Below are 14,251 nucleotides of genomic sequence, written 5' to 3' on the forward strand. Positions count from 1 at the left end.
ACCTGTCACTTTTACCTATCAGATCAGACCCTAATCTGCCCCTTGCGGGCACCCAATCACCCGCCCACACGCTCAGATTGCCCTCTGACCCCCCCTTATCAATTCACCAGTGCATTAATTACATCTGTTCTTCCCTGTAATAACCCACTGATCACCTGTCAATCACCTGCCAATCACCTATCTCCCATCAATCACCCCCTGTCACTGCCACCCATCAATCAGCCCCTAACCTGCCCCTTGCGGGCAATCTGATCACCCACCCACACCATTAGATCGCCCGCAAACCCGCCGTCAGATTACCTCCCAAATGTATCGTTTACATCTGTTATCTTCTCTAAACACCCACTAATTACCCATCAATCACCCATCAATCACCCCCTATCACCACCTGTCACTGTTACCTATCAGATCAGACCCTAATCTGCCCCTTGCGGGCACCCAATCACCCGCCCACACGCTCAGATTGCCCTCAGACCCCCCCCCCCCTTATCAATTCGCCAGTGCATTAATTACATCTGTCCTTCCCTGTAATAACCCACTGATCACCTGTCAATCACCTGCCAATCACCTATCACCCATCAATCACCCCCTGTCACTGCCACCCAACAATCAGCCCCTAACATGCCCCTTGCGGGCAATCTGATCACCCACCCACACCAATAGATCGCCCGCAGATCCGACATCAGATCACCACCCAAGCGCAGCGTTTACATCTATTCTCTCCTCTAAACACCCACTAATTACCCATCAATCACCCATCAATCACTCCCTATCACCACCTGTCACTGTTACCTATCAGATCAGACCCTAATCTGCCCCTTGCGGGCACCCAATCACCCGCCTACACGCTCAGATTGCCCTCAGACCCCCCCTTATCAATTCGCCAGTGCAATATTTACATCTGTTCTCCCCTGAAATAACCCACTGATTACCTGTCAATCACCTATCAATCACCCATCAATCACCCCCTGTCACTGCCACCCATCAATCACCCCGTCACTGCCACCCATCAATCATCCGCTGTCACTGCCACCCATCAATCAGCCCCTAACCTGCCCCTTGCGGGCAAACTGATCACCCACCCACACCAATAGATCGCCCGCAGATCCGACATCAGATCACCACCCAAGCGCAGTGTTTCCATCTATTCTCTACCCTAAACACCCACTAATTACCCATCAATCACCCCCTGTCACTGCTACCTATCAGATTAGACCCCTATCTGCCCCTAGGGCACTCAATCACCCGCCCACACCCTCAGAATGCCCTCAGACCCCAGCCCTGATCACCTCGCCAGTGCATTGCTTGCATCTATTCCCCCCTCTAATCACACCTTGAGACACCCATCAATCACCTCCTGTCACCCCCTAGCACACCTACCCATCAGATCAGGCCCCAATTTGCCCCGTGTGGGCTCCTGATCACTCGGCCAAACCCTCAGATCCCCCTCAGACCCCCTTCCGATCACCTCCCCAGTGCATTGATTGCATCTATTTTCCCCTCTAACCACCCCCTGAGACACCCATCAATCACCTCCTGTCACCCCCCTAGCACTCCTATCCATCAGATCAGGCCCAATACAACCTGTCATCTAAAAGGCCACCCTGCTTATGACTGGTTCCACAAAATTCGCCCCCTCATAGACCACCTGTCATCAAAATTTGCAGATGCTTATACCCCTGAACAGTCATTTTGAGACATTTGGTTTCCAGACTACTCACGGTTTTGGGCCTGTAAAATGCCAGGGCGGTATAGGAACCCCACAAGTGACCCCATTTTAGAAAAAAAAGACACCCCAAGGTATTCTGTTAGGTGTATGACGAGTTCATAGAAGATTTTATTTTTTGTCAAAAGTTAGCGGAAATTAATTTTTATTGGTTTTTTTTCACAAAGTGTCATTTTTCACTAACTTGTGACAAAAAATAAAATCTTCTATGAACTCGCCATACACCTAACGGAATACCTTGGGGTGTCTTCTTTCTAAAATGGGGTCACTTGTGGGGTTCCTATACTGCCCTGGCATTTTAGGGGCCCTAAACCGCGAGGAGTAGTCTAGAAAACAAATGCTTCAAAATGACCTGTGAATAGGACGTTGGGCCCCTTAGCGCACCTAGGCTGCAAAAAAGTGTCACACGTGGTACCGCCGTACTCAGGAAAAGTAGTATAATGTGTTTTGGGGTGTATTTTTACACATACCCATGCTGGGTGGGAGAAATTTCTATGTAAATGGACAATTGTGTGTAAAAAAAATCAAACAATTGTCATTTACAGAGATATTTCTCCCACTTAGCATGGGTATGTGTAAAAATACACCCCAAAACGCATTATACTACTTCTCCTGAGTACGGCGGTACCACATGTGTGGCACTTTTTTACACCCTAAGTACGCTAAGGGGCCCAAAGTCCAATGAGTACCTTTAGGATTTCACAGGTCATTTTGCGACATTTGGTTTCAAGACTACTCCTCACGGTTTAGGGCCCCTAAAATGCCAGGGCAGTATAGGAACCCCACAAATGACCCCATTCTAGAAAGAAGACACCCAAAGGTATTCCGTACGGAGTATGGTGAGTTCATAGAAGATTTTATTTTTTGTCACAAGTTAGCGGAAAATGACACTTTGTGAAAAAAAACTATTAAAATCAATTTCCGCTAACTTGTGACAAAAAAATAAAAACTTCTATTAACTCACCATACTCCTAACGGAATACCTTGGGGTGTCTTCTTTCTAAAATGGGGTCATTAGTGGGGTTCCTATACTGCCCTGGCATTTTAGGGGCCCTAAACCGTGAGGAGTAGTCTTGAAACAAAAATGACCTGTGAAATCCTAAAGGTACTCATTGGACTTTGGGCCCCTTAGTGCAGTTAGGGTGCAAAAAAGTGCCACACATGTGGTATCGCCGTACTCGGGAGAAGTAGTACAATGTGTTTTGGGGTGTATTTTTACACATACCCATGCTGGGTGGGAGAAATACCTCTGTAAATGACAATCTTTTGATTTTTTTACACACAATTGTCCATTTACAGAGGTATTTCTCCCACCCAGCATGGGTATGTGTAAAAATACACCCCAAAACACATTGTACTACTTCTCCCGAGTATGGCGATACCACATGTGTGGCACTTTTTTGCACCCTAACTGCGCTAAAGGGCCCAAAGTCCAATGAGTACCTTTAGGATTTCACAGGTCATTTTGAGAAATTTCGTTTCAAGACTACTCCTCACGGTTTAGGGCCCCTAAAATGCCAGGGCAGTATAGGAACCCCACAAATGACCCCATTTTAGAAAGAAGACACCCCAAGGTATTCCGTTAGGAGTATGGTGAGTTCATAGAAGATTTTATTTTTTGTCAAAAGTTAGCGGAAATTGATTTTAATTGTGTTTTTTCACAAAGTGTCATTTTCCGCTAACTTTTGACAAAAAATAAAATCTTCTATGAACTCACCATACTCCTAACGGAATACCTTGGGGTGTCTTCTTTCTAAAATGGGGTCATTTGTGGGGTTCCTATACTGCCCTGGCATTTTAGGGGCCCTAAACCGTGAGGAGTAGTCTTGAAACGAAATTTCTCAAAATGACCTGTGAAATCCTAAAGGTACTCATTGGACTTTGGGCCCTTTAGCGCAGTTAGGGTGCAAAAAAGTGCCACACATGTGGTATCGCCGTACTCAGGAGAAGTAGTATAATGTGTTTTGTGATGTATTTTTACACATACCCATGCTGAGTGGGAGAAATATCTCTGTAAATGGACAATTGTGTGTAAAAAAAATTAACAAATTGTCATTTACAGAGATATTTCTCCCACCCAGCATGGGTATGTGTAAAAATACACCCCAAAACACATTATACTACTTCTCCTGAGTACGGCAATACCACATGTGTGGCACTTTTTTGCAGCCTAACTGCGCTAAGGGGTCCAAAGTCCAATGAGCACCTTTAGGCTTTACAGGGGTGCTTACAATTTAGCACCCCCCAAAATGTCAGGACAGTAAACACACCCCACAAATGACCCCATTTTGGAAAGTAGACCCTTCAAGGTATTCAGAGAGGGGCATGGTGAGTCCGTGGAAGATTTCATTTTTTTTGTCGCAAGTTAGAAGAAATGGAAACTTTTTTTTTTTTTCTCACAAAGTGTCATTTTCCGCTTACTTGTGACAAAAAATAATATCTTCTATGAACTCACTATGCCTCTCAGTGAATACTTTGGGATGTCTTCTTTCCAAAATGGGGTCATTTGGGGGGTATTTATACTATCCTGGAATTCTGGCCCCTCATGAAACATGACAGGGGGTCAGAAAAGTCAGAGATGCTTGAAAATGGGAAAATTCACTTTTTGCACCATAGTTTGTAAACGCTATAACTTTTACCCAAACCAATAAATATACACTGAATGGGTTTTTTTTAATCAAAAACATGTTTGTCCACATTTTTCGCGCTGCATGTATACAGAAATTTTACTTTATTTGAAAAATGTCAGCACAGAAAGTTAAAAAAATCATTTTTTTGCCAAAATTCATGTCTTTTTTGATGAATATAATAAAAAGTAAAAATCGCAGGAGCAATCAAATAGCACCAAAAGAAAGCTTTATTAGTGACAAGAAAAGGAGCCAAAATTCATTTAGGTGGTAGGTTGTATGAGCGAGCAATAAACCGTGAAAGCTGCAGTGGTCTGAATGGAAAAAAAGTGGCCGGTCCTTAAGGGGTAGAAAGCCCTAGGTCCTCAAGTGGTTAAAGAGAAACTCCAACCTAGAATTGAACTTTATCCCAATCAGTAGCTGATACCCCCTTTTACATGAGAAATATAATGCTTTTCACAAACAGACCATCAGGAGGTGCTGTATGACTGATTTTGTGCTGAAACCCCTCCCACAAGAAGCTCTGAGTACCGCGGTACTTTTGGCAGTTTGTTACAATGTAACAATGTTCACAGACAGGAATTAGCTGTTTACAGCTGTCTCTAACAGCCAAAACAGCTAGGAGCAGCTACATAACCTGCCCACAGTAAAATTGTCACCATGTAATAAATGTCAGAATGTAAATCGGGGAGAGGAAAGATTTTACAATGAGCAAACACTGACTAAATCATTTATATAAAATTACAAACACTGACTAAATCATTTATACATAATTACATAAAAAATGAAGCACTTTTTTACTACATTATTTTCACTGGAGTTCCTCTTTAAACAAACATCAAACCTCTACAGTACTCAAGTAATTTTGCAGGAATTAAACCGCAGTTTCAGTAACCTTCGGGAGAAATGCCTGGAATGCCACATCACAAACAAGAATGATTCCCAGAATGTCTAAACTACATGCCAGACATGATCTTCTTAATTCTGTGCCTCTGAAGAAGTGACCCTTTGTGTTTGTGAAATGCATGTCAGGCCGTGCTTAATGATATTACCATGATGTATTGTGTATTTTTATCTGCTTGTCCAGTCAAATTTTGTATATGATGTATTAAAAGCTATGTTTTCCTAATCAAAACTATATTGTATTGAAAACCCTTATTTTCCCGTGGTGTGCTGATAGATGTTGAAATGTATTGAGGGGGCATGTTACTGGTGCAACTAATCTTTCCTGTACATATACTTATGTCCTGAAGCTCGGACCCCGTACACATGGTTTATGATGGCCCTGAATGATTCCCCTTATAGGCTCGTACCCACCTCATGATTTTTCCGCTAACCATCTTTTTTTTTTTTTAAGCGATCGTTTCTGCAATTGCACCACGTGGGTACAGGCATGCATCTAGGCAAACAATGCTTTGCAACTCACATCAATAACCGTGGATCAGAATTTTTAAAGTCCCCGATGAGTCCCGTGCATAGGGATCATTTGAACTCTTGTTCACACCCTATGCGTGTTCCTGCAGACAGGAAGATGGATCAGGGAACCTCGTTCGTCTGGAGGAGTCAATGTGAGGTTTCCTGATCCATCCTGAGGTGAGTATTTAGCTTAAAATTCCCGACAACTCCTGAGCAAAGTGCTGCTATCGTTTGAACTCCAGTTTGCACCCATTTTGTGATGTTGCATGTTCCTGAGGGCAGGAAGATGGATCAGGGAATGCTTGTCGGGGAATGTCACTGTGATCCATCTTCCTACGTCGTTAGTTGAGTATTCAGCTTTACAAGAGTAGTCTTCCCTCAGCTCAGTTAGCGCCTCATGCCATCAAAGGTTGTGTCTCAGACCAGGTTTAGGGCTCAAACCCACTTGAAGCCTTTTCTAAGTGCTAGTGATTTGAAAAAGCTCTTGCTAATGCAATGCTATGGGGGATTTTATTTAAAAAATCACATTGCTCAAGGGAGATCACTCCCATACCATTACATTAGCAAGAGCTTATCAAATCTCAAAGCGCTCAGAAAAGTGCTCCTGGTGTGTTCCACAGTCCAGCAAAAAACAGAAGCCTCCCAGTGGAATGCAGTTTCAAAACACAATCCTCACCAGTTCTGGAGTTGAGGTTATTTTTTTTTCTTAAATACACTGCTTAAAAAAAATAAAGGGAATACAAACATAAAACCTAGATCTGAATGAATGAATTAAATATTCTTATTAAATACTAAGGTCTTTACATAGTTGAATGTGCCGAGAAACAAAATCATACAAAAATTATCAATGGAAATCAAATTTATCAACCCATGGAGGTCTGGATTTGGAGTTTACACTCAAAATTAAAGTGGAAAACAACATTACAGGCTGATCCAACTTTGATCTAATGTCCTTAAAATGAGACAAAATGAATCTCAGTAGTGTGTGTGGCCTCCACATGCCTGTATGACCTCCCTACAATGCCTGGGCATGCTCCTGATGAGGTTGCGGATGGTTTCCTGAGCGTTTTCCCAGACCTGGACTAAAAAAATCCACCAACTCCTGGACAGTCTGTGGTGCAACAAAGCATTGGCTGGAGCAAGACATGATGTCCCAGATATGCTCAATTGTATTTAGGTCTGGGGAATGGGCTGGCCAGTTCATAGTATAAGTGCCTTAGTCTTGCAGGAACTGCTGACACACTCCAGCCACGAGGTCTAGCATTGTCTTGCATTAGGAGGAGCCCAGGGGGCCAACCGAACCAGCAATATGGTCTCACAAGGGGTCTGAGGATCTCATTTCAGTACCTAATGGCAGTCAGGCTACCTCTAGTGAGCACATGGAGGGCTGTGCGGCCCCCAAAGAAATTTACACCCCACATCATTACTGACCCACTGCCAAACCAGTCATGCTGGAGGATGTGGGAGGCAGCAGAACTTTCTCCACGGCATCTCCAGACTCTAACGTCTGTCACATGCTTAGTGTGAACCTGCTTTCATCTGTGAAGAGTACAGGGTGCCGGTGGCGAATTTGCCAATCTTTAGTGTTCTCTGGCAAATGCCAAACATCCTGCATGGTGTTAGCCTGTAAGCACAACACCCCCCCCCCCCCCCCCCCTCCTGTGGATGTCGGGACCTCATACCACCCTCATGGAGTCTGTTTCTGACCGTTTGAGCAGACATGCACATTTGTGGCCTGCTGGAGGTCATTTTGCAGGGCCCTGACAGTGCTCCTGTTCCTTCTTGCACAAAGGCAGAGGTAGCAGTCCTGCTGCTGGGTTGTTGGCCTCCTCCACATCTCCTGATCTACTGGTCTGTTTCCTGATAGCTCCTCCATGCTCTGGATACTACGCTGACAAACACAGCAAATCTTGCCACAGCTTGCATTGATGTGCCTTCCTGGATGAGCTCGGCTGCACTACCTGAGCCACTTGAGTGGGTTGCAGACTCCATCTCGTGCTACCACTAGAGTGAAAGTTCCGTACAGCATTCAAAAGTGACCAAAACATCAGCCAGAAAGCATAGAAACTGAGAAGTGGTCTGTGGTCACCACCTGCAAAACCACTCCTTTATCAGGAGTGTCTTGCTAATTTTCACCTGTTGTCTACTCCATTTTCACAGCAGCATGTGAAATTGATTATTAATCAGTGTTGCTACCTAAGTAGACAGTTTGATTTCACAGAAGTGTGATTGACTTCGAGTTACATTGGCCTCAATTCACTAAGATCATGCTGGAGGTAATAAGGCAAGAGAAAACTTGCCTCCACACAGTGAGAGAGTGTTGTTTAAGTGTTTCCTTTATGTTTTTGAGCAGTGTATATGAATGCTGCTTCGGAAAGGTCCACTATTGATTTAAAACCCAGATCTGAACTCAGTAGGTGCCTTTTTTTTCTCCTATATGTCTTTGAGCAAGTGTTGTGCAGGATGTAACATTTCTTTATTTAAAATTTAGGTAACAAAATGCAGACTATAATGACTAATGAAACAATCACCATTCAGGTAATGAGAAAATGTATTAGAAAAAAAAATGCATCGCTAAACTCTTCTGATGTTATTAATCATAGAGATTTCCTGAAACCTCGAAATTCCTGAAGATAGATGTTATCGTCCATGGTTTGGATTTTTTCCCCCCAGTAGATGGTGCTGCGGAGTTAAAGATGAATTGAAGGTTTGCTATCTTTTAGTATGTTTTGGACAGGATTCAGCAACACAAAATAAATAGGTAGGATTAACTGTCCCTTCACCTGTATTTGAACAAATTGTTGGAGTTATGCCAAGAACCTGTCTGTAGTGCCAAATGTTAATTGTGTGGACAAAATAATCCTAGAGTTCAGTAAATGAGGACATTTTATATACAATGCATTCCTCATTTTGTTATCATTTGTTAACTAGTTGTAAATTAGGAAAGCTCTGAGAGGAAGTGTATTATGATTCACTTCTTCCCAGAGCTCTGCTGTCTTGCACTGGGGTGAGAACACCATACAGGAGACTTACAAACCTGGGATCAGTTCTAGATGGGAAATAAATGTAATTGTAAACTATTAAAGCTCCTATCCAGGAAAACTCTTTGTACTGGTTCCCTGTCTAGACTACCTAACAGAGAGATGTTACACACATGCACGCACGCACGCACGCACGCACGCACGCACACACACACACACACACACACACACACACACACACACACACACATGCACGCACGCACGCTCTCACACACACACTCACACACACACACACACACATTCTCTCTCTCTCTCTCTTTCCCAGGCAGACCTTGCTCCATTCTCTCCTCACACCATCCAAGTTTCCAGCTGTCTAGATGCCCACCTGTATTTTCTCTGGACCTAGAGAAACAGTGAGTGCAGAGAGAGGTACAGGACCCTTCCCCACCACCACTCACAAGCCCACACCATGGCCCCATCCATCTTCTGTTGTAGCCATGCCTCTCTCCAATAGAACTGTGTGAGAGGGCAGGTAAGTGACTAACATGGTCATGTCCTCTCCAATAAAAAAAAACGGAAAGATGGCAAACATTTTGTGGGCTGAGCCCTTTCCCAGGCAACACTGAACTCAATTGGGACCAGGCCAGCTGATGCTGCATGACAATATTACTGGATTTTCCCCAGCAATAGGGTATCATGGCAGTTTGGGAGTTGGGGTTTACTGAATGAAGCTGAAGGGACTCATACCCATAAATGATGTAGCAAACTAGCAATGTGATTCCCAGTTATTAACAGAGAAGCATGCCTGCACATTCATGATTTCCTATCCATTTCAATGGAGCTGATCATGGCTTCAGATGTTCAGAGAGCTGTGGGTGTCTGCTGGAGATGGGGCTGGCTGATTCACCTGCTCTACCTCTGGGGATAGTGGGACTTCCAATAACCTTGGTGGTGGAATTGCATATCGTTAAACTTGCATGTGGTGCCCAAGTCCTAAACAGTCTTCCTGTAGAGCAGTATCACTGATTTATATTGTACTCAGCTTTAAATTGCTATCTGCTACTGTTTGGAAACAGTAACGGAAAGCTTGAATGGAGATGAGCCTATTGTAAAGTTCATATTTTATTGTTAAAGTTCTTGCTACAGATCACAGTTGTGCCAGGGACAGTCTCTCCTATAGTAAAGATAATGCAGCGACTGTGATCTCATATTGTTCTGCCCAGCCTGAAACAAAATTGCTTTATTCTTGTAAAATTCACCTTGGACCTGAATCCCAAACGCCAATCTTACTACTGATCCTGTTTCATTCCAAAAACTTTGTCTGGCAAGGTTCCCATACAGCAATGAATGCTGTTGATTCACTACCAGTCAACTTCTCATACATTCCCTTGAAGCTCAGCTGAAGATTTTCCATCATAGTGGATATGGTTAAAAAGCCATTTTATTAGTTAACAAACAAAATTCCACTGAACAGCATAACTCCAGTCAGTTTGCGCAGTTAACAATATATATATATATATATATATATATATATATATATATATATATATATATATATATATATATATATATCCTTTGTAAAGCAGCCTTTCCAGCTTGACTTGGATAACATTAAAGTATATAAAGGAACACAAGAATACCAGAAGCGCAAGTGCAGTGTTATAGTATAAATTATAAGCAGAATACTCACAAATCTTCGTCCCTCTCAAAGCATTCAAATTTGTAGGGAAGTACACTCAGCCATTGCGTTGTGTTGTGCTACACGTGGTCATTTTGACGATAGTTAAAAACTATTGGAAAAGGAAGGTAAGTTTTGGCTTAGCTTCATGAATACAGCTGATCAATTTTTCAACAGTTAATTTGGTATAGCACAACAGACAACGCATTTTGTGGTACACTAACTGCTTCTTCAGGTCAATTCGTGTGTTTTTAAAGGTAAAAAAAAAAAAAAAGCTTCAAGTTTCTGCTGCACCTCATCGCATGTAATGATGTATTAACAGTGGCATAGCAATAGGGGATGCAGAGGTTGCGACCACATTGGGGCCCCTGGACCTGAGGGGCCCTCCTTCATCCATCTAATTAGCTTTTCATTGGAGCTATGCTGGTAATGAACACCTCTATATGTGCATTGCAGAGTAGTAATCCTTAACAAACTGTTTCCTCACTCTTACTACACCTCTCTGACACTGACACTGAAACTGCAGTTTCAGTTCATGAATGTGAGTTTGTGAAGGGGAATAATTTTGTTGATCGGGTCCAACTGTGGGTGGTGGGGATGTCTCTGTAATTCAATTGTAGTAGGATCTCTCCTTTAGCACAATGAGACATATATACAGTATATATATATATATATATATATATATATTGGGGTTTTTGGCATATAAAGATGTGATTCAGGTCTTATAATCCCCCAAACCTTGCTCTAAGGTCCAAAATATAAGGAGGTTTTATAAGTACCTCACCCACTTTCACTCAGAAAGGTCACAATTGTCAACATGTCTAAACATATGGAGGAAGGTACCCAACTCATTCTTGCATTTGGTGCAGTCCCAGGAGTGCTAGGGTCGATTTTTTATCCTATCGATGCGTCATGCATGTGTACTGCTGATTCCCAGTCTTCATCATCAACCTCAGCTATGTCATGCCTCCAATTATCTATACTTTTAAGCTCACATGATTCTACTTCTTTATATGGGCTATATAGGAATTTGTCTAGATTAGTGCCTGTAAGTAAGCTCTCAAGACCACATGTTTCTTAACCACTTGCCGACCAGGGGATTTTTCAATGATCGGTGCTGCGTGGGCTCTGCAGCCCGCAGCACCGATCAGGAGTGCAGCAGGGCAATCAGACTACCCCCCTTTTTTCCCCACTAGGGGGATGTCCTGCTGGGGGGGTCTGATCGCCGCCGGCTGCATTTGCTTAGCGTTCTCTGCCGTCTCGACGCTGCCTCCCTCTCCCTCCCCCTGTGAGCTGCGTAGGACGGATTTCCGTCCTGCGCATTGAAGGATAAGCTTCAGCCTATCATATGCCGGCGATCCCCGGCCAATCAGAGGCCGGGTATCGCCGATCTGCCTTATGGCGCTGCTGCGCAGCAGCGCCGTATGATGTAAACAGCAGGGATTTCTTCCCCGCCTGTTTACATTTTGCCGGCGAGCCGCGATCGGCGGCTCTCCGGCTGTTCACGGAGATACCCTCCGTAAACTGACATGGAAAGGCCGCTCGATCGAGTGGCCGTTTCCATGGTAACCCGCAGACGACCAGTTTACGCCAATCGGTGTTAGCTGGTCGTCAAGAGGTTAAGTCAAGGATAAAAATGAAGGAATGTTTCAGCAACAGATAAGTTGGTTAAAATGGTGGATGTCAGCCAATCAGAGTACCATGTCCACAGGTCCTTTAAGGGTCTGTTTTATGGGTATAGTGTTTTATGACCTGACAACCGGGGTGATGACCAAGGTAGCCTAGTCCTCCTATAAACAGGAGGTACTTAAATGGGGATGTAAAAATTCAAAAGAATTACCCTTGCGTGGGGCGCGCAGTATAGCACTAGTGCTATAGTGGCACCCAACTCTGGCACTACGCGTCCGGCGGCGTGTGCCAAAAGCACCTGATTTGGAATTGCTGGGGTTTTTTCCCCAAGATTTTTTTTGAGCGACGAGTGATTGTTTTTGCGGACTATGTTTAGCGGCGCACGGCAACAACGACCGTCACGGTGGATTGGATCTTTAAAGGTCCCTCACTGCCGCTGACCCAAGGTCTGCCACTTACTGCACAGGCACAGAACTACTGCTTTAGAACTACGGCCCGCGGACAACGTGGCCATGATTGACAGCAGCGCTTCATGAAGGCGCAGTGAGGACGACTGTGTGGGGACTCTGGGTGGGTCGGCGACTGAAAGCAGAGCTGTCAGCGTGGGACAATCTGCTGCAAGGGGCTGGGGAAAGCCCCAGGTAAGTAAAGCGGATTTTGTTTAATTTGGCTGATGATTTTTTTAAGATCCCCAATGCCTTTATGCAAAGAACCGCAATCGCTTGACTTTTTGTTCGAGCCCATCATGTGACATCACATGTACCTGCCGGCAGGAAGATGGCTCGTGGAACGCTGGTTGTCGGGAACGTCGCTGGATCCATCTTCCTCCGTCGGGAGGTGAGTATACACCTTTAGAAACAGAGTTTTTACTGGTGACTGCTGGCAACACCTGGGGACTGTACTCTGTCATGTAATAAATACATAGCCACCCCCACACAGGACTATTAGAAAAATATTTCCAGTGGACAGCTCCTTTAACAAAGCAATCATTGTTGAGCTAAGCTTTCCTAATGCTTTCACGGGAAGGAATGCACATCAGCACATCTAGTACATGAATGGAATGACAGTGTACTGTGAGGCTCAGAGAACTATTTGTAGCATCAGATAGTCCCCAGTCTGCCCCAAGAATTTAAATTGCTCAGACTCTCGTTTGCTCGATTTTGGTCTATGAGCTCACAGAGATCTTTGGCAGAAATCCAGTGTTTGTACCTACCATTCCAAAGAGAAAATCTAATTCATTGTGAATGTATTTCCTGCTCCGCTGGATGAGGGTCGCTAATTCAGCTGTGAAGAATGCATTATTGCTTAACATCAATTTATCTCAATGCGACTAGATTCGCTTTTGGGCTCCCCATTGAAATGCAAGGAACACTTAAGAATGTGTTTCGTCCTTCTTCGTTTTTAATTGCATGATGTTGGAAAATAATTATAAGCGCTTACATAAACCCGATCAGCGAGAGACATGGAGCTGAAGGTGTGAGATATTCCTTTGTTCTGGTTCCAAAGTGTAGAAGGCGAGAAAAGAGTACAGAAAAGGGAGTCATTCTCGCAGACAGTTTAATCAGTGGGCAGATAATAACTCACACACCTATCCGAGCCATCAGAGGGCAGGAATCTCTGCTTTCCTTCATCTTATACAGAACAGTTCTTTTTAAAGTGAGAGGCTAGGCTCACAGTAGGATGTTGCGGTGCTGCGTTATAAAATCATATACCGCACTGCAATAAGAAGTCTATGCGAAGTTCACAGTGCGACGTTAGCATCGCATTGTAACACGTTGCCTGTATGCTTCACTGTATCTACTTAATGTAACGGTAGCGCAGCATCATTAATATGCGTTACCACTTTTTTGTTGCACTGTAACATCTCATCACAAAGCAACGTCCTACTGTGAACCTAGTCAAACTCAAAATAAAATTTAAACCAAATATTTTTAAAGCGTACATGAGATGGAACACATAGCATTATTTATACTTACCTGGGCTTCCTCCAGCCCCATGAGGTGTGTGGGCTCCCTCACGGGCTGCTCTGTTCCTCCATGGTAGCTGACGATATTCTTCTCAGTCGGGGACAATCGTCCTCTTATGCACATGCTCAGCTGGAAGCATTCTGCACCTGAAGGAGCGCGATGGGAAGCGTGCCGAGTTGTGCATGCGCAGAAGAGAATGACTGGCCCTGGAGAATGGAGCGACCAGG

At 43.9% G+C, this 14,251-nt stretch overlaps 1 long non-coding RNA gene across 2 annotated transcripts in view; it reads right to left on the reverse strand.

Moving 5' to 3' along the window:
* LOC137532993 (uncharacterized) overlaps window positions 1-14,251 on the reverse strand; it is a 148,900-nt gene that overhangs the window by 33,974 nt on the left and 100,675 nt on the right. For both annotated transcript variants that reach the window (XR_011024100.1, XR_011024099.1), the window contains exon 3: window positions 10,441-10,540. This is a non-coding gene — a long non-coding RNA (uncharacterized lncRNA). The remainder of the gene's footprint in view (window positions 1-10,440; window positions 10,541-14,251) is intronic.

The sequence above is a fragment of the Hyperolius riggenbachi genome, chromosome 9, assembly GCF_040937935.1.
Source record: "Hyperolius riggenbachi isolate aHypRig1 chromosome 9, aHypRig1.pri, whole genome shotgun sequence".
Taxonomy (NCBI): Eukaryota; Metazoa; Chordata; class Amphibia; order Anura; family Hyperoliidae; genus Hyperolius; species Hyperolius riggenbachi.